Source organism: Pinus tabuliformis, chromosome 1_2 (genome assembly GCF_031772625.1).
Source record: "Pinus tabuliformis cultivar Carrire ecotype Pingquan chromosome 1_2, CPIR1, whole genome shotgun sequence".
Lineage (NCBI taxonomy): Eukaryota > Viridiplantae > Streptophyta > Pinopsida > Pinales > Pinaceae > Pinus > Pinus tabuliformis.
In genome coordinates, this window is record NC_142298.1 from 69,246,479 (window position 1) to 69,273,768 (window position 27,290).

A 27,290-nucleotide genomic window follows, 5' to 3' on the forward strand; every position below is an offset into this window, starting at 1 on the left:
TTTGGGAATTCACCTCTTTATAACATTAAAAAATAAAATCAAGAAAAGCACCCAGACTCGGCCTCTTCCTCCTGTATAGGATGATGACATGGCATGAAGATGAAGCTAGCGGTGTGGTGTATAGGTGGTGGTGACCCGACTAATGTGATGATGTGTCACCTTGTGTAAGTGACACATGGTAGGAATATTTAGAGTTTTCATGTGGCTAAGTGGGCCAAATCCATGTGACATGTGGTAAAGTTCAGATGTTGCCATGTGGCATGATGACAACACCATTATGTGAGAAGTGTTGTTATCATATGATGTGGCATAGCATTGGGAGTTGTGTCAACAAGTTGTGCTTGTGGGTGATCTCTTGTGTTATAAAAATTTGAAATTATATTAAATTCAGGATAGTGGGCCTAAAACGAGAGTTGGTTCAATAGTTAGGGCATTCAGGTGATTTGCTTGAGCATATCAGCAAAAGGGGTTGGTCCTGGACATGAACACAAGTACGTTGAATGTAAAGACCTGTATCATCGTTGCAGTCATGTGAAGAGGGGTTGAATCTTCTAGATCTTAGACAATTAGAATTTGGTGTCGAATTTAGGTATGAAAAACTAAAGGATTAATTTCAATAGTTGGATTGAAGCAAATTGCGTGATCACAAGATCTATTTTTTGATAAGTAGTGATGGATAACTACTTGTAGAGAATGTAGCGCAAGATTGAGAATGTGAGATGGCGCAATTGTAACTGAGGAAAGATGAGATTTAAATAAAAGGTGTGGTTTATAGAGATTAAATAAGTTGCTTGACATTTTAAAGTTAATGAATAGAGTATCAAAGGATAAATGTGGCTAGAATGAATTGAAGTACTTCCTCAATCTGAAGTTCAATTAACTGAAGTACATATTGTGTACTATAAGAATTGAATGTGACACATGTTCTCAACCAATGTGTGATTTGAATGTAAAGAAAGAGCAACATCAAAGTGTACATGAGAGAGACAACTAGATTATGAGTTGAGAGATCATAGATTAAGAGTAGTTGAACCCGATAATGAGTGAATTGTAGAAGCATAGTGTTGCAGATTGCATTTGAGTATGCCTATAGAAGAACAAAAGAGCCTGATAAGCCTTATGTGTGTTGAAAAAGAAGAGGTGGTTGTGTGAGAGCAGTGGTGAAAATTGAAATCAAATTAAAGAACTTTGCTAGAGGTTTGAGTTTTAAAATCATATGAAATTCTAGATCTGACTAGCTTAAGCAAGTTGGTGCCCACGAAAATCAAAGGTCGATGCCTCAAACAAGTCAGTGCTTATTGATCTAAGGGCCTTGGGGCCTCCTGTGAGTGGGTGCTCACAAAATATTAATGTAGTCGTAGTTGGTGCTTTTGAATTATATCATAATAAAAACAAGCTTTGGTGGTTTTTCTCCTGGAAGGGTTTCCATGTTAAAACATTGCGTACAAATATGATTTCCATTAATTTCTTGCTATGTATAGATTCCAAATGATTGAATAAGTTGGTTAATTACGTAGAATTTATAATTCTTGATTCGCACCCCCACCCTTAGTAATTTATGATTCCCAACAATTGGTATTAGATTGAGGTTCCTTCAAAAGTAGCCAAAACCACTTGAAGGTAGATCCACAGGGAATCACGGCAAGTCAAGAAAATTAAGATATCTATTTAAGCAGAGTGCCAATATTTGATGAAGTAAATTATGTATTATAGAGAGTCAAAATGGAAGCATACATCATATCTATTGGTGTGGATATCTAGGCCACTGTAGAGTGTGGATACATAGTTCCAATGAATCCACCAACAGATCTTAATGAAAGGAGAGCCTATAACAATAATTCAAAGCTCAAGAACATGACTATTATTGGTCTCAACCCATACAAGCTAGTAAAGGTGATGCATTGCAAGTAAAAAAAAGAATTTTGGGATAAGCTCATAAAATGCTATGAGGGAGATGAAAGGGTAAAGCAACAAAACTCCAAATTTATAGGATGAGATTTGAAAGGCTGATGATGAATGACGTTGAAATAATTATATAATACTTTCCTAGAATAGATGAAGTTAAAAATATGATTAGAGGTATAAATGAAGATATCAAAGATGAAATATTTGTATATAAATTTTTTGTTGAAGAAAGTGTAACTAGGTTCTATCTTCATAAATGTAATTTTGATCTTTGTATTTATAAAAGAAAAGAAATATTAACTTTGTTATTTATATCAATGAGTTTCTTGCTCGTTGCATAGGTCTAGCACATGTCAAAGTGTTATAGGGAAGTCAAAGAGTCAAAATAAATGTTGAAAACCCTTAAGGGCATGTTACATCATGCATATTTATGTATGAGAGTACAAGAAATGCCTCCATGCTAAGTCACAAGCCTCCTCCATGCAACGAAATCACAAAAAGAAGCAATCCAAAGCATAGAAGTCAAGTCAGCCTCAAGTCATCAAGTCGACCACAAGTTGGCCTAAAGAAGGAGAAAACCTCTATATATAAGGGTCATTCCACCCCTCCAAAGAAACACAATTCACCTCTGAAATCAGCGAAGGAAAAGGACAATTATAGGGTACAAAAAAGGACGAAGAAGGAGCCTCTAGTGCAGTGAAGAAGGAAGGAAGAAAACTGAAGTTAATAGGGTTATCTTAGGGCCTATTACAGTCACACGTGCAAAGAAAAGGAGGCTCTCTTTGCTTCCATAACATCCCTCCTATTATAGTCATAAAATTTTATTGGTTGGGTTAAGAAAGGAGTACCTATTAGGCCTCCCACTCAAGCGAAGAAGAAGACCACACAAGCAAAGGAAGGAGAGAAATATAGCATCTGTTCCTTGAAGGAATCCCCTCACATGTGCGAAGAAATAGGGCCACACTATTGTTACATCAAACCTGCAACTATATCTTAAGGAAGAGCTCAATTGTAAGATGGATAAGGTATGCTTCATAAGGGAAGGAGTCTACTAAGGAAAAAAGAAAAATATCTCTTCTAGTGCATGCATAACTAGGGTTGCTATCAGTTGTCGGAAGGAGGACGAAGTGTTGGAAGAAGGAGGATGAAGTGCCAGAAGAAGAAGGACAAAGGCTTGACTTGTGCTTGGAGGATCTTCTTGTCAAGGGTCTAGGGTTTGGCATTTATCAATAGAAGCTTCAATAAGAGAAATTTCAAGAAGGGTTTTCCTCTCTAAGAGAGAGAGGTTTTTCCCTGGCTGAGAGCCAACATCTTTTGTTCTTGTCTCTTGTATTTTGGTAACTATTTGATGAATTAAGAGAACATACCCTAATAATAATAAGAAGAAGATTGTGTTAGCAAGAAAAGTAAAAGTACTTCACAAATTGTTGTCATTGCTAGAAGAATCTCATTATAACTCAGGTTCCCTAGATTCTTTTACATTTTGAAGGTTGCTCCCGATGATATTTAATGCTAAGATATCATCCATAGAAGAGATGCTAGAGTTGAAGAATCTGACAATGGAACATCTCCATGGAACTCTCGCCGCGTATGAGATAAGAATTGGAGGAGAGAAATCAGAACCAAAAGAAGTAGTTTTCAAAATATCAAATAAGCATAAAGAAAATAGGGGACATCAAGACTGCTCCAGTCATGACTCGGATTAGGAGATGGCCCAATTTGTAAGAAAACTTAAAATAGGCTTAGGAAAGTATAAAGGTAAGCTTCCCTTTAAGTGTTTTTACTATGATAGAGTAGGACACTTTGCTTCGAAATTCCCATACACTAAAGCTAAGAAGTAAGAAAAGGAGAAATAAAAGGAGATATTGAGCTCAAAAATATTATAAGAAGAAAACTAAGAGGAAAAAGAGCTTCTACTCTAAGGAAGAAAATGATTCATATAAGGCCAGTAGTGAAGACTCATTTTAAGGAGAACATGAGGAATGCATGCTTATGGCATTTGAAACAAAATCAAAGTTTGAGGACAAATCAGACTATGAATAAGGAGTGGTGGACCTTGAAGCTAAATTGGTTAGTGTGCTAGAGGAACTAAAGAAAACTAGAAACAAGAATAAAATGTTGAAAAAACAAATTCTAAGAGCTGAAGAAGGCATGTATAATTTTGATAATGAATATTATAACCATAAGAAAGTAAAATTGGAAGAATTTTGTTAAAATCAAAGAAGTCTTAGTGCAACAATCAAAATAAAAATAGAGGATTCATGATAAACTATAAGATGGTGTAGAAATTTTAAATAATTAAAAACTTATTCACAGAGATTATCCCATTTATACACTATTGCGGAATACATGCACTATACATAACCTCCTCTGTGTTGATCATCAATTTTGCATCATTAAAAACAATGAAACATCAATCGCATGCACACATTAACACAGTATGTAACCCGGGGAAAGCATACAACTAAAAACCCCACACTATATGTCTATTATAATGATTGAGAACATGTAACAATGCATAGTACAATACTCCTCGCAAGTACTCAGTACTATCTCCACCTGTTACACACAAACTAGCTGAGATCTGATGCCTCAAATCTCCTCCACTGTTTGCCTGCCTCCACTGCGCAATCCTGCATGAGAATAGATGAGAATGGCTGAAGCAAACTCATCTTTTTCTTGGCTGAACCACGCAATCCTCATTGGCAATACTCAATCCATGCATGTGCAAAATCTCATGCACAACTATAGTCACAACTGACAGCAATCTCAACCTTTAACACCTGTCTCTACTGAACTGTCCATGCACTGAGTTAACCGATGTATTCTTTAGTTGCTTTATGAGTTAATAATTAGTGAATTAATTAACAATTAATTCACATCACTCATCACTAGTGTATTTGCAGTTAAACTAAATACAACTAGTTCAACCAAGTCAAACTGAACACAACTCTATCAACTCCTCAATCAACTCCACCAAACTCAATAACTTGAGTTCTAACTGAAGTCCACCATGCAATAGCTCAACTGACCCACAAGAAAAGCATATTTCCTTCTGACAGCTGCATGTGCCACATCTATAGCTCAAACTGAAGTGCTCCAAGAGGATAAGATAATGTTTATAGTCCAAATATTATTATGAGCTAATAATATTCGACTGTTCTATTTTTAGCCTGGCAATCTAAAAATAGAAACCGGCCATATGTCTAAAAATAGAAGTCCATCTGTTTTTACCAACATGACCAATCATCCACAAATAGCATCCTGCAACTCATAGACCATGATCCATATGTCTAAAAATAGACATAGTCTAAAAATAGACTTTGTGCCAAAAATAGCCTACGGGCCCACTTAGTGAAGGCGACTCCTTTCCACTAAGCTCCATCATCTTGTTTCATTTTCAACACTCCCTCTCAATAAGATATGGATTATCTGCAACCCCTATCCTACCTCTGTAATGTTCTGCATGCAACACATTTTCCCGGTTCACTTGCTCCAACAACACTAGGAACAAAAACACTCCCAACTGACCACTCTGATGGGCTAGGAACATACTCTGATGCTGAAGCTCTACTTGTTGCTAACAAGTGCTCCCTCTCTGGCATCTGCGCTACTGCAACATCTCCATGCATCTCGCACCATTGCACACTTTTTTGTGCCACCTAGCACTGTGCAAAACACTTGTGCCTCTCGCATTGCTACAGCCTGCTAGCTATGCGTTGTCCTGGGATTCCCTACATTATCGCTCTCTCTGCTGCTCCATCCGCATCTGTCTCTACCCAATCAATCAGTTCCTGCTACTCCACATCGGGGCTCCCGTAGCAAGGTCTCATCCAAGAGGTTGGGTACCTCAAGGATCCTGCCCCTCCTCCTTGGGATGATCACTCTATATCGCCCCACCTCCTACCTGGAGGTATGGTTGCATGTGATCCCTCAGCCCACCTGGCTCGAAGTTTCCCCCTACTGGAGGTCTCTGCATGAGTAGATGTCTCTACTCGATCTCCTCTCAGCTTCCCTTGTTGTGGCTGTTCCACAACTTCCTGAAGTTGTTGCACCAATCGTGGGTCCTCCACAATCGTTTGAGAATTCTTCTAGCTCTGCATGTTGAGAGGTAATATACGCTCCCTCTCAACCACCAAGTCTCCATCAGTTGCCTCGTTGCTCAAGGCTTTGCATGCATCTTGAACCTCAAGAGCATACAGGTTCTTGACCCGTGAACCAATCTGCTTCACCTGTCTAGTGATGATGTGTCTAAGGAAAACCTTTCCCTTACTGAAGACTACATCATAGCCTCTGTCTTCCAGCATCGCGATCGACACCAAGTTTCTCTCCAGTCCTGGTACATACTTGACATCGGTCAAGGTAAGGCGAGCTCCATGCTCCCTCTGAAAAATAACCGTGCCTACACTTGAGACACTATACTTCTCATCATTACCCATCGCTATGAGTATCTGGAGATCTTTCTCCTCCAAAGTACTAAACAAACTCTTGTCACCGGTCATGTGGAAAGAAGCTCCACTGTCAAGAAACCAACCACTTCCCACCATGGATGAAACCATGCATGCGAAGAGTGTGAAATCCAACTCAAACTGTGAAGCAAGTGCCTCACCTTCAGATCCTTCCCCGGATCCCTTCTTGGATTTCCTCCCTAGACAATTTGTAGCATAATGGCCCACCTCATGAAAACGAAAGCATCGCACTTTCGATTTGTCAACCTTCTTCCCATAATTGGAAGAACTGGATTCGGAAAGAGAACCCTTCTCCTTCCCCTTCTTTGCTTTGGCAGCCAAAGTGCAATTTTCTTCATCAGATGCATTTGATGAAGATTGGTCCCTGGTATTCCGCCTGATCTCCTCCTGCACAAGATCCGACCAAAGTCTCTCCCATCCTGGCAATTTCTCTTGACCATTGATAGAGTCCTGATAGGAATGCCAACTCTTCGGAAGACCAAGGAGAGCCAAGCTCACCAAGTCCTCATCATCGACAGTCACCCCCACACTTCCCAGCTCATCCCTGCACTGGGTGAACTTCGTGAGATACTTGGGCATACTGTCTCCTTTCTCACACTTAATGTTTCTGAGTTTATCCTTGAGCACCAACTTCCTCTGGTCGCTCTTGCTTTGGAATAGATCTATCAACGCTTTCCACATCAAGTATGGAGAAGCCTTTCCATGTAGGCTGGACACAATGTGATCCTTTACGCCCTCCAATAGAATCCTTCGACACTTTGTTGTCTTCTTTTGCTAAGCATCAACTTGCGCGGTATCAGTAGGCTTTGGGACCTCAGCCTCTATGAACTCCTTCAGCCCATTGTCATCTAACACCGCCTCCATCCTGTCTTTCCATGCAATATAATTCGAGCTGCCCTCAAGAGCATACTTCAATCGCAGTCCGTTGAAAGACATTACCACGTTGATACCAAGAAAACACTGCTGCAAATTCGAATTCCACCAGCTCAAAACTCAACCGCTTCTGATCTATAATTCGTGAGAACAAAGTATTTCTTGTACAGAGATTGAATGTATGGGCTTTTATCGGATATCTCACCTTCCAAAGGAAGGATGAATCCAGAGGCTACCTGGCCCGATTACAGACTCTGCCTGAAGAAATAAAATGTAAACACTTTTTGAATAATAGATCTGATGATCAACTCTGCTCTGATACCATGTAGAAATTTTGAATAATTAAACACTTATTCACAGAGATTATCCCGATTATACACTATTGCGGAATACATGCACAATACATAACCTCCTCTACATTGATCATCAATTTTGCAGCATTAAAAACAATGAAACATCAATCGCATGCACACATTAACATAGTATGTAACTCGGGGAAAGCATACAGCTGAAAACCCCACACTATCTATATATTATAATGATTGAGAACATGTAACAATACATAGTACAATACTCCTCGCAAGTACTCAGTACTATCTCCACCTGTTACACACAAACTAGCTCAGATCTGATGCCTCAAATCTCCTCCACTGTTTGCCTGCCTCCACTGCGCAATCCTGCATGAGAATAGATGAGAATGGATGAAGAAATCTCATCTTTTTCTTCGCTGAACCATGCAATCCTCATTGGCAATACTCAATCCATGCATGTGCAAAATCTCATGCACAACTATAGTCACAACTGACAGCAATCTCAACCTCTAACACCTGTCTCCATTGAACTGTCCATGCACTGAGTTAACTGATGTATTCTTTAGTTGCTTTATGAGTTAATAATTAGTGAATTAATTAACAATTAATTCACATCACTCATCACTAGTGTATTTGCAGTTAAACTAAATACAACTAGTTCAACCAAGTCAAACTGAACACAACTCCATCAACTCCTCAATCAACTCCACCAAACTCAACCACATGAGTTCTAACTGAAGTCCACCATGCAATAGCTCAACTGACCCACAAGAAAAGCGTATTTCCTTCTGACAGCTGCATGTGCCACATCTGTAGCTCAAACTGAAGTGCTCCAAGAGGATAAGATAATGTTTATAGTCCAAATATTATTATGAGCTAATAATATTCGACTGTTCTATTTTTAGCCTGGTAGTCTAAAAATAGAAACCGCCCATATGTCTAAAAATAGAAGTCCATCTATTTTTGCCAACATGACCAATCATCCACAAATAGCATCCTGAAACTCATAGACCATGATCCATATGTCTAAAAATAGACTTTGCACCAAAAATAGCCTGCAGGCCCACTTAGCGAAGGCGACTCCTTTCCACTAAGCTCCATCATCTTGTTGCATTTTCAACAGATGGAAATGAGGCTCTAAAGTTAGAATTGTAAAAGAGGCAGGGAAAGACAAACGTAGAAGCATATGATGGAGATATCATATCTCTGAAAACTCAACTTGAATAAGTCGGGAGAAAAGAGGAGCTTCTTATGAATCAGGTAGTTGAATGGGAAAAGAAATGACAAGAGTTGGAGACAAAAGTTGTATCATTGAGAATAGTTCTAGTGAATACCAAGGCCAAGATAGATATGAACCTTAGACTTAATAAAGGTTCAAAAGCATTGGATGATCTTCTCATGGGGACTTCACTCAATGAACCCCTGGCATAGCACGTGTGTTTGTGGCATACTAAACAATACCCTTAATTTGATTACATATTGGAAAATACCTCTAAAAATCACGTTATTTAACCTTGTACCAATACAAACCCAATACACCTCCCCAATTAAAGAAAACCTACTTTCACTATATATTCTAGGTATCAATTTTTTCATTAACATTTTTTATACCACTTTATATTTTCTCATTAACTTTGAGCTCCACCTTTTATACCTTCCAATATAAAAACCCTTTAGCCCCTATTATATGCTCATTATATTATGTCATTTTTTCCTCAATATATATCCCCCAATATGAATGCACGTGATATGGTATTGATCCCCCAGCGAAGCCCTCATGGATCTTCTAAGCTCTCAAAGACCAACAACAAGTAAAGTTGGTTTGGGATATAAAGAGCCTCAACAAACCTCAAAAGGAGAATCAAGCACCAGGTCCCCAAGAAATAAAGATCATTAGAGCTCTGCGGAAGCACTTAAAGGAATAATTAGTAGGGATGAAAGGGTGACAAAGCCAAAGAAAAATCATAAGGTTGTCAACTCAGTCAAGACCACAACTATACCTTAGTGTGGACCTATTCATCAACAAGCCAGGCGATAGAATTTTAATAGGTTTATTGGAACTCAACAAACGCACTATTTAAGGTACCCAAAATTATTTTATGGTAATTGCTATAGTTTTCATAACTTCTATCATAAATATATTGATTATAAAATCAATAAAGTTAAAAGAGATGAAAATTATAGATCTAGAAAAAAATTCTGCTACACAAATAAACTCATTCTCTCCTCTTATGAATGAGATTGAGTGTTTTCTTCTGTCACAATTATGGGCACAAATCTAATGGATGTCAAAGTAAATTGTCTAACTCCTCTAGACAACATATTCCTAGATATTCTAACCCTTAAAAGAATGTGAAGAAATGGAAGCAAAAGACAAAAGATACTAAGGAATGTAGTGTTTTCATGTATGCTCATGATCATGAAGAAAAGTGGTATGTTGACAGTGGATGTTTCAAGCACATGACTAGAGATAGAAGTAAGTTCCTATTTCTTAAAGAAAATGGAAAAGGAAATGTCAAATTTGGCAACAATGCTCCCACTAAAATAAAAGGGAAAGGAACAATTTGTTTGGATGAGAAGACCAAGGCTCAGAATGTCCTATATGTGGATGGCCTTAAACACATTTTTCTAAGTGTTAGCGAGATATGTAATAATGGCTATGATGTCATATTTTGTTCTAAATATTGTGAGATAAGAAAGGTGGAGAATAGCAAGCTAGCAGGAATAGCATTCAAAACCCCCAACAATTTTTATGTTTCGATGATTCTAGGGTAAAGTGCTTATTTGAGAAAGGGAGATTAGACATAGCTATGGCACAAGAGAATGGGTCATGTAAATTTTTGCAACTTGATGAAAATTAGTAAGACAGAGGCAGTCAGAGGATTACCAAAATTGTTAAATCCAGAGAGCTCAATATGTAAATCCTGTCAGTGTGGTAAAAATACAAGAGTACATTTTGAGACAAAGGAGTATTCTTCATCCAGACCTCTAGAAATAGTTCACACATATGTACGTGGTCAAATGAGAGCACAAAGTCTAAGAGGTTAGAAGTATTTTATTTTATTCATTGATGTTTTCACTATAGCTACGTGGATCATGTTACTATAAGAGAAATCAAAATATTTGAGAAAATTTAAAATATTCATGGCACATGTTGAGAATGAGAAAGATGTAAAGATAAAATGTTTGTGGTCCAACAGAGGAGGAGAGTAAACTTCAAGTGAGTTTGAAGAGTTCTGCAAAGAGCACGGTATCAGAAAGCAGTACTCTGTGTTAAGAACCCCTCAACAAAATGGTGTAGTGGAAAGAAAGAATAGAACCATTTAAAATATGGCTAGATCCATGATGGATGAAGGAAATGTCACAAACACCTTATGGGGAGAGGTTTCCCAAGTTGTTGTCTATTTGGCCAACAAAACTTACCTTAGGCCTAATAGTGATAAGACACCCTATGAATTGTGGAAAGGAAGGCAAGCCTTAGTGAAACATCTCTATATTTTTAGGAGAAAATGTTATATAAAGAAAAATGAAAAGAAGCTTGGTATGTTAGAATCTCAAGAAAATGAGGGCATTTTTCATGGCTATGCAATAAGAAGCAAGGGATATAAATGCTACAATAAGTGGACTAATAATATTGAAGAATGCAATGATGTTAGAGTGGATGAAGATATACCTCATGTAGGAAAGCCTCAAGAAAAATTAGTCAAGGATATGTTGATGGCGAGAAATGACCTCATCAACATTTGGGATACCACCCTGTCAGAGCCCCAAATTAGGCCCTTATCCATTTGGTGTGGTGATTTTCAATGGTTAAAATGGGTCATGTTACCCTTTGTCTAAAACTAGCCTAATCTAGAGTTAATATGATCTAAACTCTAAATCTATCTTCCACCTACTAATGTATGATATCACTTGTTTTCATAAGTAGATAGAAGAGAAAGAGTTACCTTCTTGCAAAAGATAATCCTTCGTTGAAACGAAGGCTCAAGAAAGCCACACAAATGATTGCTCCTATGAAAGGTGACTTATGTTAATGCGTTTAATTATAATAAATGCAAAATGCAATCTACTTTAATATGCATATAGTAAAAATAATTTTGTTCTATCTTGATTAAGAAAAGGCATAAGCCTCCTGCCAATCGAGAGCAAGGATAAAATGAATTAGAGCTAAATATAAGATTAAGATTGAGCTAGCAAATCACAGAAATAGTTCATATGATTTGCAGATATTCAAGTAAATATTCATATAAAATTATTCAATAAATAGCTATTAAATCCTATGATGCATATACTTAGATCCAAATAACATTGATAGAATTCAAGAAAGAAAAGTACTCGTTATATTATAAAAATAGTTCATATAACATAACGGTAATTGAAACAAAGACTATCATGCCATTAGGTTAATAAATAGTTACCAACTAACACATATAAATCTACTTGAATTTTGCATTTAATTATAATTTAACTTTTCCAAACCATGCAAATATAGCTTTACAACAGTTTTCAATAAACATAAATTATCGTGATTTTAACAATAGTGCTAAATCAACAATCACACCTATTTAGAACATAAAATAAATCAAACTAAATGATATCTTTATTCAATACTAAAAACTGAACAATAATGTTCATATTGATTACAAAATAAAGTGTTTTTCTCTCTTGTTCAATTCAAGAAATTCTTAATCTCCTTCAAGAATTCTCCTATGCAATAGTGCCTAGACTCCTCCTCTTCAAAAAATTGGAACCCCCAATATATGTTCATGCTCATTTTATACCCCTTTGAGTTTGTTTGACCTCATTGATATCATCCTTCAAATTCTCCATTATCACCAAGTAATCCAAACCATAAATTATATCAATCTAGATTTTATTTGAAAAGATTTATAAAATTAGACATAATAATGAAAAATAAAACTAAAATGATCAAAATTAATTATGATAAACTAAAACTAAAACTAAATTAAAATTAAACTAAAATTAAAACTTCAATAATCAAAACAAATAAAGTCAAATTAATTTATAAAAATAAAAGCCAAAATAAAAACTATATTAAACTAAAGTTAAAAGATTATCTCTATCTCTATAGCCCCGCGGGGTAGGCAAGTTGGTAATCACAATACGGTGAAGTTCGTTAGAACGACGGGCTTCGTACTAAAGGTCACGAGTTCAAATCCTCCAGATTTACCCTGGAACTGTATAGAGGGGCGGGCGCAGCTCCCAGTGGTTATAAAGGTAGCGGTCAGAATCAACCCTGTGTAATGCTAGTCGCGAGGCTGCCCTTATTGCCGATTCCACTGTAAATAAATTAATTAATTAATTAAAAAAAAAAAAAAAAAAATGAAAGAAGAAGAGAAAGAAAGAAAGAAAAAAAAGAAAAGGAAAAAGATTATCTCTATAATAAAAATAAAATTGAAACTAAAATCTAATTCTAAATCTTAATTAAAAATTATGTTAAATAAAATAACAATGCTTTTGTATTATATTAATCAAACTAAATTAAAAAAAAATTAAATAAATAAAAGCTAATAATACAAACTATAAAACTAAACTAAAAAAATTAAATAAGTAAAATCTAATAATACAAACTATAAGTTTAAAGAAATATGAAATGATTTTTTAATTGAAATTTAAATTGCTCTGATCTGATCTAAGCTACAAATTAGGAAAATCTCACTGAATTTAATATTTAAAGAAAAACTAAAAACTAAAATTAAACTAACTTAATGAAACTACAACTACGACTAATTTAGAGTAATTATAAAACTAAAAAAAATGAAATGAAATTGAAGTCATTAACGTAACTCCGATCAAATAGAATGTAAAATATAGAGGCCAATGCCTAGGAAGAGAATGGTGGTTTTCGTTGTTGGTCAAATTTCTTATGGATAGGCCAATGCCTAGGAAGAGAATGGTGGTTTTCTTTGTTGGTCAATTTTTTTTTTATGGATAGATGAATCAGAAAATGTTTGAATGAAATTGGGAATATGCATGTAATTTTTTTTTTTCACATTTTGAATTTTTTTTATTGAGTTGAGAGGTTTATTTTACGGTTCAGTATGATGTGTAAAGCTGTCATTAAATCATCAAAATTGAAATTTTGTCATATCAACTAAAATTAAAAATTAAAAAAATCTAAATAATATTTGCTCATAAAAAAAATTACATCTGAAAAAATCAAATCCTTCCAGACTCATATTAGATAAATATTTAAAATAAATCTATAATAATATATTAACAAAACTCCCATATCCCACCTTAAAAAATAAACTTCCAATTCTACAAAATAGCATCATGGAATCTAGAAACAAATTTCGTTTCTGTTTAATCAAACCGGACTTTTAATGCTTTGTCTTTTCATCTAAGCAATCCAACAAGACTTTTAGGTCTTGTTTTGGTGCATTTTTTTTGGAATTGGATTATTCCTCGATCAAATCTAAATCTCCTGAAGAAATTTTGTGAAGAAACTTCAACTAAAAACAACAGTCACATAAAATATTTGATCTGCTGCTATTCTTTTCGACGGATGACAGTGAGTTCCATTTTGACCAAGTAATGGTGGGATGATATCGTTGTTGAAATTTGTTTACAGTGACATCTAAAAGAATATGAAAATAGTTACAGTTATTATTTTCTGGATTTTTTTAGAATACCCAAGCTAAGTCATTAAAATCAATCATTCATAAATAAATTTCTCAAAATGAATGAATGAAAAATTCAAGTAATCAAATGAGTGAGCACACAACTTTTTGGAAATAAGGCTGTAAAACCTTTTTTTTAACTTTGTTTCAATTTATTTATTGAATAATCTAGTTTGGATCTATTTCATATTTTATGGGTTTGCTGCCTGAAGATATCTGAGAAGGAATGTGTTATTGGTAGATATGTTTGAGATCATATTTGTTGGATAAATTTATGTTACTTATTGGATAGGGGTTATGTGAAAAATAAGTTGCCTTTAGTGTGATTTTTTGGAAAAAAAATTATTAGATTTTTCCGGTTTAATTTCTCTAAATCTGGCAGGAATTCATTGAAATCGCAAGTTTGATGAGTAACCCCTGTACAATAGAAGTGCCCTAGGGTTTTTCAAGGTCCTGAATCCATATATATAGTCAAAAAACTAATTTAAATAATACAAATCAAGATTTCACCACAAATTTTTCTACTGGATTCCGGCACTGGAAACTCCAAAAAGTCACACTAAAAACAACTCCATGTGAAAAATCCCTGTGGCCCTTGAGCAGTTGAGTGCAAGGGTGAAGTCTGATATTGAGTTGAGTAATTTAAGGGATTATGGGTTACCCTCATAGTACAAACTATTTTAAATATTGTGGAGATTTTAAAATTGGTCAAACTCTATTTTATATATATATATATATATATATATTGTGCTCTAGGCTTTTTCAGGGTGATGAATCCATTTATACAGTCAAAAAGTTAGTTTAAATAACACAAATCAAGATTTCACCACAAATTTTTCCGCCGGATTCTGGCACTGGAAACTCCAAAAAGTCACACTAAAAACAACTCCATGTGAAAAATTCCTGTGGCCCATACAAGGGTGAAGTCAGATATTGTGTTGAGTAATTTAAGGGATTATGGGCTACCATCATAGTACAAACCGTTTTAAATATTGTGGAGATTTTAAACAGTTTACATGAAATCTGGTGAATCGACACACCTGTTGGTTGCACGGTTGCTCCAAATATAACTGTTCAAGGAACCCCAGAAGCATGTCTTCCGAGAAAACCAGATTTTGGCAAAATGAAGAGAAGGGCGACATCTTTGTTAGTTGATTTAGCAGAGATATAAATTTGGCAGAGAAAGAAGATGAAAGGAGTACAAATGAAAATAAAAATAAACGAAGATATTGGTATTATTCATTCATGAGATCAGAAGACCCATTGGTGAAGGTAGGCAAATATGACCAAGGTGGGAAAATATGAGATCAGAAGAACCATTGGTGAAGGTACCTTTGCAAAGGTTAAATTTGCTCAGAATACGGAAACTGGAGAGAGCATGCCTATGAAGGTTCTCGATAAGGGGGCGATTCTCAAGCATAAAATGGTAGACCAAGACACAAAATATGGAGAGAAGGAGAGTTTTGTGGAAACAAATCAGTTGGGTCAAGTCAAAATTGCTTCAACAGAGAAAACAGGAAAGTGGATTTGGGTAAATGCAAAGCAATATTGGGGCATTTTAAGGTGTAGGCTTGCTCGCCGTAAATGGGAACAAAGAAGAAGAAAATAATTCTAGATAAAGAAAATAAATAAGAGCAGCAAAAATAAAGAAGAATCAGCCATTTACAGTCCCACATCTACACCTCTTACTTGGTCATCGAATCTCTATGTCCAAGAACTGATGAAGGCCAAGACAAGGCTGGAGATTTTGGAAGCCAAAGAATAGGAAAGAGACCGCAAAATTTCAAAGATCACAATTGCAAATCGGTGTTTAATGGAAGGTAATAGAAATTTAAAAGAACAAGTAACAATGTTACAAGAGGCTCTAGAGATAGGAAAACAAGAATGGAAAATCATGAAGACAAAGTGGCAAACCATGAAAGAATGAATAGTAACAAACAAGGATGTGATAATTGCTAAAGCAACTCAAGTAGATACACAAATATCTCAGCAAACAGACCTTCCAAAAGAGAGGGAAAAAAATAACAATAGGAAAGATGATGCAACATAAATCAAAGTTAGAGATGAAGACGCTAATGGTTACATAAGGACAAAGGAAGAAGAAGATGCAAGTGCTCGTAGAGCACAGGAAAGAGAACACAAAGAAAGAAAGGACAAGGAAACAAATTTTATTATCAGGGGAATAAGAGATTATGGGAAGAATGAAAGTACTCTCAATTTGACAAGAGACTTTCTGAAAGAGAAACTACATTGGAAAGGGAAAATTTGTCAAGAAAGGAGGGTGGGGAAGATATGTGAAGAGAGGCCTCGACCCATAAAAGTCACCATGGCAAGTGTGCAAGACAGACACCAACTCTTGGGCAAAAAGAAACTCTTGAAAGGCTCACACTTCTTCCTAAATGAAGATTTAACCAGCAAACAACAAGAGGAGAGAAGGGAAGAAGTGGAGAAAATCAGAGCAGCAAGAAATGAAGGGAAAAGGGCATGGTTGTACAATGGTAAAGAAGTTATTGCAGTGTTTGGGCCTCTGGGAAAAATAGGGCAACAAGCTGGCAGTAAAGAAAAAACAGAGAATTCAATGATAGGGAGGAAAACAACAAGATCAACATGGATGAAAAGGGGTGAAGACTCAAATTTGAGTCTTATGTGCCAAACTGCGTAGCAGTCAAATCCTACCCAGGTCTACCTAAGTTTAGCTTGTTGGAATTGTGGAGGTTACCTTTGGAGGAGGGGACCTCAGTTAGGGCCTATTGTGGAAGGTAGAGACATAATTTGTCTCACGGAAACTCATGAACATGATGGTTGCAAAACTCTTGTGTTTGACGGTTATTTGAAGTTAGCAGTTGGAACAAGGTAGCAGAAAACGACAAAGGGTATCAGGGAATACTAGTTTTAGTGAAAGAAAAAGAAGGTCGTCCCATTCATTTAATTAAAGAAGATGCAAATAAACAATATTTATGGTTCAAAATATCAGATAATGAGAATCATATAAGAATTGCAGCATGTTATTTTTCCCCTTGTCTCAAAAACTTACAAAAATAAGGGGCTAGACAGCAAGGATCTGTATGCAACTTAAAGCAAGATATTGTCGTGTCCTCTCATCAGGGAGAAGTTCTTTTAGTCAATGCTAGAACATCAAATCATCAAGTTAGTATTCTTTATGATAAAGAGGATCACAATCCTATTTGGCTCACTGAAGAAGAGAATCTCCAATGGGTGAGGTGTTCAGAAGATGACAAAGTTATCAATCATTTTGGAGAAGAGTTGCTTACACTGTGTGGGGCTTTCAACTTAATTATTTGCAATGGTCTAGATAGGTGGAAAATGTCTAGGAACTTCACTTACAACACATACAATGGGGCAAGTGTCGTTGACTATGTGATGTGTTCACAAAGCTTGATACAAAAGATAGATGAAGTCAAGATTGGAGAGCATATTTGGGACTTAAAATCATACCATAACCCAATTTATATAAAGTCATCATGGCTAGAAGAAAGACAGAATGGGAGAAAAACCCAATGCTCTCGGCAATCACTATCAAGGGGAAAAATTATTCTAACACAAGAAAATTGTACTATCTTCAAGACAATGTTAGAGAGATTAATTCAAAATGAGAAAACTGGTTTCAAAAGTTTCAACAGTCATGAGTTAACAAATATAATCCAAAGTGCACTTGAGAAGTGAAAAAGAGCAAAAAATAGGAAATCAAAATCAAATTGTTTTCCTGTAAATGCTTGGTTTGATGAGGAATGCAAAATGGAAAAGAGAACCTTGAAAAAGGCAGGCAAAGAGAAGATGAATGTAAAGTTATATAAGCATATACTAAAAAGGAAAAAAGATGAGTTCATGCAAACAAGGCAAGAAGAGTTAATATATCTAAGCAAGAATAACCCAAAGCTTTTCTGGCAGGAACTTCAACCAAGGAAGAAGAAAATCGAAAATAATATTACAGCCCAACAATGGTTTGAATATGCAAAGAAACTCTATGAGAAAGAATCAGAGGCGGGGCCTCCCTCCAGGATTAACACAACTACAAATATCTTCATGGTACAGGAGGTGGAGATTGGAAATAAGAAGCTGAAAACAAGAAAGGAAAAGGACTTGGTTGAGCTTCAAGTAGAGTATCTAAAATGGGGAATGAACACTCTTGCACTGCACATCATGGAAATATTTAACAACATCATTTAGCAAGGATTCCCAAGGGGCTGGACAACTAGCCTAGCAATACCCCTTTTTAAAAGTGGAGACATTAATAATCCTTCCAATTATAGAACCATTATGATCAATCCTTTATTTGCAAAGCTTTTTGGCGGCATGGTAGAAAATAGAATCAGTAAGTGGGCAGAAGTAAAAGAAAAGAGGGCAAGAGGACAAGCGGGTTTTAGGCTGAAGCATTCTACAGTGGATCATGGTATCATGTTGAGACACATTGTTGAAAAGGTTTGGGAGGAAAAAGAAGAAGCATTATGCTACTTTGTTGACTTCAAAAAGGCATTTGACACAGTCCCTAGAGATAAGTTGTGGTGTAGAATGGAAGAACTTGAAATTCCTTTGCATTATAGAGTCGTTGTCCATAGACTTTATGAAGAAGTGAAAGTCAAAATTAGAACCTTAGCAAGTATTTCAGAAAGTTTTAGAAGTGACATTGGAGTCAAGTAAGGTTGCCCTCTATCTCCTACTCTTTTTGGCTTATATATTGATAAACTGGAAGAGTGGATAAATCTGCATGGTGGAGATGGTGTTCGGTTGGGGGAGTTTGTGATAAAGCTTCTTTTATATGTGAATGATCTTGTATTGATTTCTAAATCGGTCCATGGATTGCAAATGCACGTATATGCCCTTGAGCATTTTTGTAGAGAAGTGGGGATGCAAGTCAATACTAGAAATACCAAAATAATGATTTTCTCTAATAAAAGGAAGTAGAGCCGACATACGTTCTTCTTTGAAGGCAACATTCTTGAAGAAGTAAATGAGTACAAGTACCTCAGGATTGATTTCAACAACAAACTTAATTGGGAGGACTACAGAAAGAAGAGAATTTTATGAGGGTGGAAAGCATTATATGCTCTTCAAAATAGATGTAGAGAGGCAGATTTATGGGATTGGAAAATGACTAAAACGATTTTTGGACTCCTAGTTCGTCTAGTAATGCTATATGGGTGTGAATTGTGGGCTAGTAGCACCCTCGTCTCAAAATGGAAACAAATTGAAAAAATCCAAAAACGCTTGATCATGAGTAGCTTCAAAATAAAAAATTTGGTATCTTATGAGATAATGTTGAGTGAAACAGGAGCAAGTCCCATCGAAGCAATTGTTATGGTGCAGTTCATAATATATCTAAAAAGAATTGAGAAAATGGGAGTAGGTAGATGGCCTAATGTTCTCTTCAATGAAGGCATGAGTGAAAGAAAGAAAACATGGATGAAACAAAACTACATATGGGTGCAAAAATGGAATATCTACCTCAATGCTTGTCCCACAAATAGCAAGGAGCTAGAGGATTTTGTTATGGAGAAGTTTCGTAAACATGTATGGGGAAAAGAGTTGGGTAGAAAGAAGAAGTACTACATTGAGGAATTCAACCCTACGTGTGATCTACAACAAAAAGAGTTCATTGGAGCTAGCATTATGTGGAGGGCAAAGGTTCTTATTGCTCAATTAAGAACCAACTCACATCAACTTCAGTGTGAAACAGGCCGATGTAAAAGGTCTAAAGAAGCTTGGGAAGAACGGGTGTGTACATTTTGTATGTCTGGGGTAGTGGAATCGGAAAATATTTCATTTTGGAATGTGATGCATTCAAAGAAATCAGAGAAATTTATGGGAATATGATAGCATCGGTTTCTTGGCATTGTCTTTTCAATGAGGGGATTGTTGGAAAGTTGGGCCAACTCATCATCTATTTGAACAAGAAAAGGATTGAATTGCAAAAGACGAAAAGCAAGGAACTAATAGTCATATAGACTAGTTTTAGTCTCGTGGAAGTTAAAATATCATTTCATTCCATTTTAGTCTCGGAGCCCTGCTCAAGTTGTTTTCCATGAGCCTGGAAACAGGGCGGAATATTCAACCAAAATACACTAGTTCGTTGGAATTTCGGTGATTTAGGGAAGACATGTCTCTCTCATTATTATACATCTAATATTATATTGCAATATATATAATATATACAACCATATAATAAATATTGGTAAATTATGTTGGGGGTTTCACATAGTTTATTATATAATACAATGTAATATACATCAGGGTAATATATATATATATATATAGATATATATATATATATATATATATATATATATATATATATATATATATAGATATGGTTTTAAAGATTTCAAGTTTCAATTTGTTAATAGGTGGTCAATTAATATATACTAATATTGTACATGTGTTTTCATATATAATGCATGTGGGACTTACAAGCTCGGGTTCTCGCCCTTTTAACAATTTTTTGTTGTTGTTATTTTAATAAATTGATAGTCTATTATATTTATATAATTATAATTACAATATTTTTATAATTTATGAAATTACAATAAAATAAGATTAATTAAATTTAAGTGTATTTACATAATAAAAAAATTAAAATTAAATTAATTAAAATGATTAATATTTACATATTTATCAAATTTATAAAATAAAAAGTAAAATACATATGTACATGACTTAAGTTTAGGTTGTGGAAACGAACAAACTTTGACCCATCACAATTTCCAAACCGTAAATCGAAATCTTTGATGTTGGAAACCTAGCAAGGAGACAAAAGCAATGGAGTGATAAACAACAAAAATTGAAACAAGTTGAAAACACTCCAAGAAAAGCAAGGCATGCTAAAGATAACATTAACCAAATTTGTATGGAGGGCCCCATAAATTTGAAAAAATTAAGGGGGATGTTGTGGCCACAACAAGATGATATTTGTGATTTCCAATATGTAGAACCTAAAGAGATAGAAAAAGAAGAGAAGAAGAAGACTAGGATTTACAAAGATCTCATCAGGAACACAAAACTTCATCCATATATATGTAGAAGCAACACCATGAGAGCCAAATCATTGGAGACATAGATCTTGGTGTTCGAACAAGGCGAAAATTTATAGGCAACCCCAAACAAGCAAACTTTGCAATGTTGTCCCAAATAAAACCCAAAAAGTTGAGTTAGGTAAGTGAAGGCAAGTATTGGATTAAGGCAATGAATGAAGAATTAAATCAGATAGAGAAGAATAGCACTTGGTAATTGGTTCCTAGACCAAAGGATAAGAATGTCACTGGCACCAAGTGGGTGTTCAAGAATAAGATGAATGAAGAAGGATAAATTGCGAGGAACAAGGGTAGGTTGGTTTATAAAGGCTATGCTCAAGTTGAAGGTATAGATTTTGAAGAAAAAATTTCCCTATAACTAGACTAAAAGAGATAAGAATGTTTTTGGCATTTTAAAGTTATAAGAACTTTCAAGTTTATCAGATGGATGTGAATTCAACATTTCTTAACGGTAGGTTACATGAGGAAGTGTACATTAAGCAGCCAAAAGGCTTTCAACTCTTAGAAGATGAAGATCATGTTTGCATATTGAGAAAATCCCTATATGGGTTGAGGCGAGATCCAAGAGCTTGGTATGCTAGGCTAGATAAGTATCTACAATAGGAAGGATTTAAAATGGGAACAACATATATCAATCTATACACTAAAATCTAAAATTGATAATTTATTGATTATTGTTGTGTATGTATATGATATTAGTTTTGGAAGTGATTTAGAGCATACGAGACATCAATTTGTTGAATCAATCCAAAAGGAGTTTGAAATGTCCATACTAAGAGAATTGTTATTCTTTCTTCGATTTCAAATCACATAGTTAGCCAAAGGTAGTTTTACCTCCTAATCCAAGTATTTGAAAAAAAACTTGGAAAAAGTTTGGAATGGATAATTGCAAATTTGTTTGTACACCTATGGTGACTAGTTGTGAATTGAACAAAGAGGATGTGTACCCCACATTTAATCAGACGACATATAGATCCATGACTAGAAGTTTGTTGTACCTAACTACTTCAAGACCTAATATAATGCAAGCAATAGGATTGGTTCTCGATTTCTAGCCAATCTAAAGGAAAGACATGTTAATGAAGCCAGGAGGATATTCAAGTACCTTCGGGGCACAATAGACTATGGTATGTGGTATGAAAGATGTAAATATTTTACTTTAAGAGCTTATACTATTGTTGATTAAGCTAGCAATGTTGATGACAAGAACAGTACTAGTGGAGTGACATTCTTTTTGGGGAGTTTCCTACTATCCTAGGTAAGTAAGAAACAAAATTCAATCTCTCTATCTATAGTTGAAATTGAGTACATAGCTACAACTACTTGCTATACCCAAATTATTTGGATGAATTTTACATTGAAGGCCATCAAAGTTGAGCTTGATGATCTAATCCCCATTATGTGTGATAATATGAGTTCCATTAGTATCTCCAATAACCCTATTATGCATTCAAATACTAAACACATTCTAGTTAAATGTAATTCTTATGAGATCAAGTTGTTGACTGTGTTGTTAGTTTGGAATATGTGGCCACTAATGAGAAAATTGTTGATATTTTCTTGAAGTTACTTCCCAAGGAGCCCTTTGAGTACCTCAGACAAAAATTAGGAGCGGTATCTCCCTCATCAAAATGAATTAAAGTGTTTGAGAACAAACAACTACTATGTTGTTGGAGCAACCTCATGAGTAGGTTGCAAGAGCAGAATGTTGAGCAGGAGAAAAAAAAGTGAACTAGCATACTTTTTTTTTGTATGTTTCGCTACAGAAGAAATTGTGTTGGTTGGAGAAGGCGTGGTCTCAAGGGGAGTGTTTTCAACCCTATACACCCTTTACCATTGATGTCAAAGGAGGGGAAGAAACCAAACATTGATGTATTCCAGGCATCCATCATAACAAAAGGGAAAGAAGAGGATCCCGCATCAAGTAGGGAGAAGAGTCAAAAGAGTCCAAATATTGATATATTCCATGGGAAGTGATCCAAACATTGTAGTTTTGGATAATCGAAGGGGGGATAGCTCAAAGGGAAGAAGTATGTAATTGACTATGGAAAGTATCACATTCGGGGGGAGAAGAGTGAGCCAATTTCGTGTCAGGACTGGTGTTTCTACATGTTATGTGATATTTCCATCATTGCCTTAGACATGTTTGGCACAATTGCCATTAATTCCAAAGGGGGGATTGTTGAACAAGGTGTTGTCATTGATTGGCATCAAAGATTGACATTGGAGATTGTTGTGCATTCATTGATGTCAAGGGAAGTATCAAGTTGGTATGTGTGGTATTTTGTTGATAACCATCATAGTAGAAGGATAAGTGGGGAACACTTAAAAACTATGACTACTGGGTGTTGAGGGCATTATTGAAGAACCCTCATAGTTCTTCTTAATTGCTTTCTTAAACAAGTATTTAGAGAGTGGAAGGAAATCACAGTAAAGCATTTTATGAGCAAGAGACCAAGCTAAGGTGCCCCCACAAAGTGCATATATGGATAGTTTTATGAGAGATCTTTCCAATGATATATGACACTTAGAAAATCTCCCAAGGATATATGACACTTAGATACATTACAGTTTGAATTTTTACTATCAGTGCAACAATAGAAGTTTGGAAGTCCATGCCTTTGAGAGGCAAGTGGTGATGTGCAGTGAAATAAGCCAAACCTTTGACTAGGATTTTGGGTGGACTAGGATGGTATGTAGTCCAGGAATGTAATGTGCTAGAGGGTAGGAAAACCCCACACCAGTCCAGATATTTGGGTCATTCAAAACACTTGAGGGTGAGTGCAAATAAAGGTCCCAGAACTAGACCTATGAGTAAAATTCCATTCCTCAATATGGTTCCAATATAGTTTTTCCATTCATCCCTAAAGAAAATTGTAGAAAATCTTGTAGATTCACAAGCTCATGCAATGTACTAATGCACAGCACAAGAATCTACTTCTACTTTCAACCAACGGAAGCCAATAGATCGATGAAAACAATATGAACAAGAAGAAGATAAATCAATGGCACATAACACAATATGTATCTAGGGAAAGCCTTTGCTCAAAAGCTCGCTATCAATATTGTATATATCAGAAATATGAGTGAAGATACAAAGTTTGTTCTCACTAGAACAATTCCACACAAGTATGCTCAACTCTCTCAACTCACAAGCTAGCTCTTGGCCAACACTTATCCAATTCTGTAGCTCTTCAAGCCCCTAATCTCTTGCATAATTCCTAGGACGAATAGCCTGTATTTAAATGGAATTCATGCTTCAAAAATTATGCAATCCAAACACAGGATCAATCTCTGAGCATGCATGATATTTGCACTCCAGTAAATAATACAACTGATAGTACATTGTCCCTGCACTCTAGTCTCAACTAGGTCTTTCTCTAAACTGACATGCATGATTTTCTCATGGGGGAATCTTCAGTTAACTAGAGTAGCACTAGTGCACCAACTGAATGTTAGTCCTCTATTAGTTCCACAAACAATTTGGAACTAATTTTGATTGAATTTAACTCAATAAACGGAGTGATCTAATTTCCAACTCAATTTAAACTCATACTAGACCCCTAAAACTTAAGGAGAACATATACATGACTACAGAAAGACTTCCAACTCGAAATTCCTAAGATAATTAAGTTAATTAAACTTAATTAACTATTTACAAGTTGCTATGAGAATAGAATTCGATTTTAATTCTTAGTTTAATTCAAGGACAAATTAAACTGGAATTTCTTGTTTCCATTTCTCAACACTCCCTATCAACAAGAAAGGGATTATCAGCTAACCCGATCCTATCTTTGTGAAACTCAAATTTCCATCTTGGCAATGCCTTTGTCAAAATGTCAGCATCTTGTTCCTCCGTGGGAATGTACTCTAACAACATAATCCGCCTCAATGCACAATCTTTGAGATGATGATATCGAATATCAATATTCTTAAACCGATCATGAAAAACTGGATTTTTAGAGAGTTTGATACATCTGTTGACCAAACAAACCAACCAAGATCGTCCTCATCCAGATGGCCTCACATCTTTCTTGACTTGCAGCCATGTACTCTACCTCTGCTGAACTGAGTGCAACCGATCTTTGTTTCCTGTTGTACCAAGAAATTGTCGTTGACCTAATACTGAAGATCCCTCCTAATGTGCTCTTCCAGTCGGATGGACTCCCTACCCAATCTGTATCGGTGAAGCCTTGAAGTTTCACTCCCTCTGATGTATCTTCCAACCCATCTATGTTGATATTGCCAATATAGATCTGATTGACAAGTACCTTGCAACAGGCGCAAAGGTCTCATCATAGTTAATCCCCTCTACTTGTGAAAAGCCACGGGCTACAAATCTAGCCTTATGCTTCTCCACACTAACATCTATAGCTTGCTTTACCTTGTAAATCCAATGGGATCTCACCACTGAATTGTCCTCCGGTCTTGGGACCACATCCCAAACACTGTTACGAACTATGGAGTCATACTCCTCCACCATGGCATCAACCCAAACCAACTATTGCATTGCTTCCTTAAAGGAATATGGCTCTGTCACAACACATTTTCCCATAAGAGCCATGTATCTAGTGTACCTCTCAGGTGACTTCTTCTACCTGTGCTGAGAAGTGGGTGCTCCCACATTCTCCTGTGCATCATCCAACAATTTGTCAGCCTCTCTGGTGCACTTTCTTTCCTCTCTCGAAGACTCTACCTGAGTGGATATCTCCACTCCCGGATCCTCTACATGTGGCTAATCCACATCAATCTCAGGCTTCTCAACCTTAGGAGCTAAAAATTCCTCATCCACATGTAGCTCAATCTCCCTCTCAAGGGAAACTCGCATGGCCTTCTCCTCATCGAATCTGACATCCCTACGAGCTACTGTCATCCTGTTGGTTAGCAAGTACACACGATAGTTGTGAGGTGTATCAGTGTACCCCACAAATATCCCCAACTTTGTTGTAGGCTCTGTAGGAATTTACAGGGTAAGTTCCACAGAAAGAATACCAAAAGGACACCGCTCACAACCAGATCTCAAATCAATACACCAGTATTTTTGACGTGGTTAAAACCCTCAGAGTGCAAGGAGGGAAACAGTCCACGGCCTGTCCCAACGTGGGTACTACAGGCAATTTATTAATCAAAGAATGAAAATTTACATAAGCTTCTCTCATGCACGGATTACCCGAACAATGACCCTCCATGCGCTTTAAATAGAACTCATGGACCAATCGGGTGTCAAGCCACGGATCAAGTGTCGGTAATACCGAGGTGAGAGTGAACCGTCGGATCACTACATATCGTGACCGTCGGATTGTAAGTTACAAAATGTACAACGGTAAAGAAACACACTTTACCTAACTCTATACTAGACCAAGTTGAACTTAACTATATCCTATGTGTCGGAATATCCTAACATCCCCCCTTATGAACAACTTGGGATAGGATTGAAGGATTTACAAATATGACACAATAGGAGAAGGAAGGAGGCACTAGAGCCTATCCCCCCTTAGTGACAACTTCCTGAACTCCAAGCATATATCGAAGTTTAGTGAACTTCGCCTCTGTGAGAGCCTTTGTGAAGATGTCTGCAACCTGATCATCTGTTGGACAATATTGCACTTCAAGAACATGATCATGAATGAGCTTTCTGATGAAGTGCATGTGTAGTTCAATGTGTTTGCTGCGCTGATGCTGGACTGGATCTTTGCATAGCTGAATGGCACTTTGATTATCACACCAAAGTGTGGTTGAATGCTGCTGCTCAAAGCCAAACTCTGATAGGATCTGACGAAGCCACAAGGCTTCCTTACTAGCTTCCACGGCACCACAATACTCTGCTTCTGCTGACGAAAGAGAAATGGCAGCCTGTTTCTTACAAGCCCATGTAATAGGTCCTGAACCAAGAGTGAAGACATAACCGGCAGTAGACTTCCGATCATCAGGGTCACCAGCCCAATCAGAATCAGTGAAACCAACTAACAGAGGAGCTGCTTTGGCACTGTAATGAATCCCAAACTGTACTGTACCTCGAACATAACGAAGTATTCTTTTAGC